This window comes from Fringilla coelebs (assembly GCF_963513975.1).
Source record: "Fringilla coelebs genome assembly, contig: SCAFFOLD_50, whole genome shotgun sequence".
NCBI classification, from domain to species: domain Eukaryota; kingdom Metazoa; phylum Chordata; class Aves; order Passeriformes; family Fringillidae; genus Fringilla; species Fringilla coelebs.
The window spans coordinates 552,089-558,404 of NW_028167515.1; positions in this window are offsets into that span (position 1 = coordinate 552,089).

Sequence of the window (6,316 nt, forward strand, 5' to 3'; positions counted from 1 at the left end):
GTGCCAACTTAGTCTGGTTTAAGAGTGCCAAGTGGGTCCTGAAAAATGACACCCAGAACAGTGGCTTGTGAGTTTTGTTTCCCAGGGAAAAAGCCTGTACAATGGTTCAGGGTCCTGCGGCCTTAAATTGCCGGGTGCCTCCTGGAATTGCGCCTCTCGCAGGATGCCTCCCAGACGCAAGTTGGCACCAGTGCCAACTTGGTCTGGTTTGAGAGTGTCAAGTGGGTCCTGAAAACTGACACCCAGAACAGTGGCTTGTGAGTTTTGTTTCCCAGGGAAAAAGCCTGTACAATGGTTCAGGGGCCTGCGGCCTTAAATTGCCGGGTGCCTCCTGGAGATCCGCCTCTCGCAGGATGCCTCCCAGACGCAAAATGGCACCATTGCCAACTTGGTCTGGTTTGAGAGTGCCAAGTGGGTCCTGAAAACTGACACCCAGAACAGTGGCTTGTGAGTTTTGTTTCCCAGGGAAAAAGCCTGTACAATGGTTCAGGGTCCTGCGGCCTTAAATTGCCGGGTGCCTCCTGGAGATCCGCCTCTCGCAGGATGCCTCCCAGGCACAACATGACACCAGTGCCAACTTGGTCTGGTTTGAGAGTGCCAGGTGGCTCCTGCAACCTGACACCCAGAACAGTGGCTTGTGAGTTCTGTTTCCCAGGGAAAAAGCCTGTACAATGGTTCAGGGTCCTGCGGTCTTAAATTGCCGGGTGCCTCATGGAATTCCGCATCTCGCCAGGTGTTTCCCAGACGCTAAGCAACACCAGTGCCAACTTGGTCTGGTTTAAGAGTGCCAAGTGGGTCCTGCAAACTGACACCCAGAACAGTGGCTTGTGAGTTTTGTTTCCCAGGGAAAAAGCCTGTACAATGGTTCAGGGTCCTGCGGCCTTAAATTGCCGGGTGCCTCCTGGAATTCGGCGTCTTGCAAGATGCCTCCCAGACGCAAGGTGGCACCAGTGCCAACTTGGACTAGTTTGAGAGTGGCAAGTGGGTCCTGCAAACTGACACCCAGAACAGTGGCTTCTGAATTTTGTTTTCCAGGGAAAAAGCCTGTAGAATGGTTTTGGGTCCTGCGGCCTTAAATTGCCGGGTGCCTCCTGGAATTCCGCCTCTCGCAGGATGCCTCCCAGACGCAAGGTGGCACCAGTGCCAACTTGGTCTGGTTTGAGAGTGCCAAGTGGGTCCTGAAAACTGACACCCAGAACAGTGGCTTGTGAGTTTTGTTTCCCAGGGAAAAAGCCTGTACAATGGTTCAGGGGCCTGAGGCCTTAAATTGCTGGGTGCCTCCTGGAATTCGGACTCTCGCAGGGTGCCTCCCAGAGGCAAAATGACACCATTTCCAACTTAGTCTGGTTTGAGAGTGTCAAGTGGGTCCTGAAAACTGACACCCAGAACAGTGGCTTGTGAGTTTTGTTGCCCAGGGAAAAAGCCTGTACAATGGTTCAGGGTCCTGCGGCCTTAAATTGCCGGGTGCCACCTGGAATTGCGCCTCTTGCAGGATGCCTCCCAGACGCAAGGTGGCACCAGTGCCAACTTGGTCTGGTTTGAGAGTGCCAGGTGCCTCCTGCGAACTGACACCCAGAACAATGGCTTCTGAATTTTTTTTCCCAGGGAAAAACTTGTAGAAAGGTTTTGGGTCCTGCGGCCTTAAATTGCCGGGTGCGTCCTGGAATTCCGCCTCTCGCAGAATGCCTCCCAGACGCAAGGTGGCACCAGTGCCAACTTGGTCTGGTTTGAGAGTGCCAAGTGCGTCCTGAAAACTGACACCCAGAACAGTGGCTTGTGAGTTTTGTTTCCCAGGGAAAAAGCCTGTACAATGGTTCAGGGTCCTGCGGCCTTAAATTGCCGGGTGCCTCCTGGAATTCCGCAACTCGCCAGGTGTTTCCCAGACGCTAAGCAACACCAGTGCCAACTTGGTCTGGTTTAAGAGTGCCAAGTGGGTCCTGGAAACTGACACCCAGAACAGTGGCTTGTGAGTTTTGTTTCCAAGGGAAAAAGCCTGTACAATGGTTCAGGGTCCTGCGGCCTTAAATTGCCGGGTGCCTCCTGGAATTCCGCATCTCGCCAGGTGTTTCCCAGACGCTAAGCAACACCAGTGCCAACTTGGTCTGGTTTAACAGTGCCAAGTGTGTCCTGCAAACAGACACCCAGAACAGTGGCTTGTGAGTTTTCTTTCCCAGGGAAAAAGCCTGTACAGTGGTTCAGGGTCCTGCAGCCTTAAATTGCCGGGTGCTTCCTGGAATTGCGCCTCTCGCAGGATGCCTCCCAGACCGAAGGTGGCACCAGTGCCAACTTGGTCTGGTTTGAGAGTGCCAAGTGGGTCCTGAAAACTGACACCCAGAACAGTGGCTTGTGAGTTTTTTTGCCCAGGGAAAAAGCCTGTACAATGGTTCAGGGTCCTGCGGCCTTAAATTGCCGGGTGCCACCTGGAATTCGGCGTCTTGCAGGATGCCTCCCAGACGCAAGGTGGCACCAGTGCCAACTTGGTCTGGTTTGAGAGTGCCAGGTGCCTCCTGCAAACTGACACCCAGAACAATGGCTTCTGAATTTTTTTTTCCAGGGAAAAAGCCTGTAGAAAGGTTTTGGGTCCTGCGGCCTTAAATTACCGGGTGCCTCCTGGAATTCCGCCTCTCGCAGGATGCCTCCCAGACGCAAGGTGGCACCAGTGCCAACTTGGTCTGGTTTGAGAGTGCCAAGTGCGTCCTGAAAACTGACACCCAGAACAGTGGCTTGTGAGTTTTGTTTCCCAGGGAAAAAGCCTGTACCATGGTTCAGGGTCCTGCGGCCTTAAATTGCCGGGTGCCTCCTGGAATTCGGACTCTCGCAGGATGCCTCCCAGACGCTAAGCAACACCAGTGCCAACTTGGTCTGATTTAAGAGTGTCAAGTGGGTCCTGGAAACTGACACCCAGAACAGTGGCTTGTGAGTTTTGTTTCCCAGGGAAAAAGCCTGTACAATGGTTCAGGGTCCTGCGGCCTTAAATTGCCGGGTGCCTCCTGGAATTCCGCATCTCGCCAGGTGTTTCCCAGACGCTAAGCAACACCAGCGCCAACTTGGTCTGGTTTAAGAGTGCCAAGTGTGTCCTGCAAACTGACACCCAGAACAGTGGCTTGTGAGTTTTCTTTCCCAGGGAAAAAGCCTGTACAGTGGTTCAGGGTCCTGCAGCCTTAAATTGCCGGGTGCTTCCTGGAATTGCGCCTCTCGCAGGATGCCTCCCAGACCGAAGGTGGCACCAGTGCCAACTTGGTCTGGTTTGAGAGTGCCAAGTGGGTCCTGAAAACTGACACCCAGAACAGTGGCTTGTGAGTTTTTTTGCCCAGGGAAAAAGCCTGTACAATGGTTCAGGGTCCTGCGGCCTTAAATTGCCGGGTGCCACCTGGAATTCGGCGTCTTGCAGGATGCCTCCCAGACGCAAGGTGGCACCAGTGCCAACTTGGTCTGGTTTGAGAGTGCCAGGTGCCTCCTGCAAACTGACACCCAGAACAATGGCTTCTGAATTTTTTTTTCCAGGGAAAAAGCCTGTAGAAAGGTTTTGGGTCCTGCGGCCTTAAATTACCGGGTGCCTCCTGGAATTCCGCCTCTCGCAGGATGCCTCCCAGACGCAAGGTGGCACCAGTGCCAACTTGGTCTGGTTTGAGAGTGCCAAGTGCGTCCTGAAAACTGACACCCAGAACAGTGGCTTGTGAGTTTTGTTTCCCAGGGAAAAAGCCTGTACCATGGTTCAGGGTCCTGCGGCCTTAAATTGCCGGGTGCCTCCTGGAATTCGGACTCTCGCAGGATGCCTCCCAGACGCTAAGCAACACCAGTGCCAACTTGGTCTGATTTAAGAGTGTCAAGTGGGTCCTGGAAACTGACACCCAGAACAGTGGCTTGTGAGTTTTGTTTCCCAGGGAAAAAGCCTGTACAATGGTTCAGGGTCCTGCGGCCTTAAATTGCCGGGTGCCTCCTGGAATTCCGCCTCTCGCAGGATGCCTGCAAGACGCAAAATGGCACCAGTGCCAACTTGGTCTGGTTTGAGAGTGCCAGGTGCCTCCTGCAAACTGACACCCAGAACAGTGGCTTGTGAATTTTGTTTCCCAGGGAAAAAGCCTGTACAATGGTTCAGGGTCCTGCGGACTTAAATTGCCGGGTGCCTCCTGGAATTCGGCGTCTTGCAGGATGCCTCCCAGACGCAAAATGGCACCAGTGCCAACTTGGTCTGGTTTGAGAGTGCCAGGTGGCTCCTGCAAACTGACACCCAGAACAGTGGCTTGTGAATTTTGTTTCCCAGGGAAAAAGCCTGTAGAATGGTTTTGGGTTCTGCGGCCTTAAATTGACGGGTGCCTCCTGGAATTCCGCCTCTCGCAGGATGCCTCCAAGACGCAAGGTGGCACCAGTGCCAACTTGGTCTGGTTTGAGAGTGCCAAGTGGGTCCTGAAAACTGACACCCAGAACAGTGGCTTGTGAGTTTTGTTTCCCAGGGAAAAAGCCTGTAGAATTGTTCAGGGGCCTGAGGCCTTAAATTGCTGGGTGCCTCCTGGAATTCGGCCTCTCGCAGGATGCCTCCCAGACGCAAGGTGGCACCAGTGCCAACTTGGTCTTGTTTAAGAGTGCCAAGTGTGTCTTGAAAACTGACACCCAGAACAGTGGCTTGTGAGTTTTGTTTCCCAGGGAAAAAGCCTATACAGTGGTTCAGGGTCCTGCGGCCTTAAATTGCCGGGTGCCTCCTGGAATTGCGCCTCTCGCAGGATGCCTCCCAGACGCAACGTGGCACCAGTGCCAACTTGGTCTGCTTTGAGAGTGCCAAGTGGGTCCTGCAAACTGACACCCAGAACAGTGGCTTGTGAGTTTTGTTGCCCAGGGAAAAAGCCTGTAGAATGCTTTTGGGTTCTGCGGCCTTAAATTGCCGGGTGCCACCCGGAATTGCGCCTCTCGCAGGATGCCTCCCAGACGCAAGGTGGCACCAGTGCACACTTGGTCTGGTTTGAGAGTGCCAGGTGCCTCCTGAAAACTGACACCCAGAACAATGGCTTCTGATTTTTTTTTTCCAGGGAAAAAGCCTGTAGAAAGGTTTTGGGTACTGCGGCCTTAAATTCCGGGGTGCCTCCTGCAATTCCGCCTCTTGCAGGATGCCTCCCAGACGCATGGTGGCACCAATGCCAACTTGGTCTGGTTTGAGAGTGCCAAGTGCGTCCTGAAAACTGACACCCAGAACAGTGGCTTGTGAGTTTTGTTTCCCAGGGAAAAAGCCTGTACAATGGTTCAGGGTCCTGCGGCCTTAAATTGCCGGGTGCCTCCTGGAATTCCACAACACGACAGGTGTTTCCCAGACGCTAAGCAACACCAGTGCCAACTTGGTCTGATTTAAGAGTGCCAAGTGGGTCCTGCAAACTGACACCCAGAACAGTGGCTTGTGAGTTTTGTTTCCCAGGGAAAAAGCCTGTACAATGGTTCAGGGTCCTGCGGCCTTAAATTGCCGGGTGCCTCCTGGAATTCGGCCTCTCGCAGGATGCCTCCCAGACGCAAGGTGGCACCAGTTCCAACTTGGTAGGGTTTAAGAGTGCCAAGTGGGTCCTGAAAACTGACACCCAGAACAGTGGCTTGTGAGTTTTGTTTCCAGGGAAAAAGCCTGTACAATGGTTCAGGGGCCTGCGGCCTTAAATTGCCGGGTGCCTCCTGGAGATCCGCCTCTCACAGGATTCCTCCCAGGCGCAACATGACACCAGTTCCAACTTGGTCTGGTTTAAGAGTGCCAAGTGGGTCCTGAAAACTGACACCCAGAACAGTGGCTTGTGAGTTTTGTTTCCCAGGGAAAAAGCCTGTACAATGGTTCAGGGGCCTGCGGCCTTAAATTGCCAGGTGCCTCCTGGAGATCCGCCTCTCACAGGATGTCTCCCAGGCGCAACATGACACCAGTGCCAACTTAGTCTGGTTTAAGAGTGCCAAGTGGGTCCTGAAAAATGACACCCAGAACAGTGGCTTGTGAGTTTTGTTTCCCAGGGAAAAAGCCTGTACAATGGTTCAGGGTCCTGCGGCCTTAAATTGCCGGGTGCCTCCTGGAATTGCGCCTCTCGCAGGATGCCTCCCAGACGCAAGTTGGCACCAGTGCCAACTTGGTCTGCTTTGAGAGTGTCAAGTGGGTTCTGAAAACTGACACCCAGAACAGTGGCTTGTGAGTTTTGTTTCCCAGGGAAAAAGCCTGTACAATGGTTCAGGGGCCTGCGGCCTTAAATTGCCAGGTGCCTCCTGGAGATCCGCCTCTCGCAGGATGCCTCCCAGGCGCAACATGACACCAGTGGCAACTTGGTCTGGTTTGAGAGTGCCAGGTGGCTCCTGCAAACTG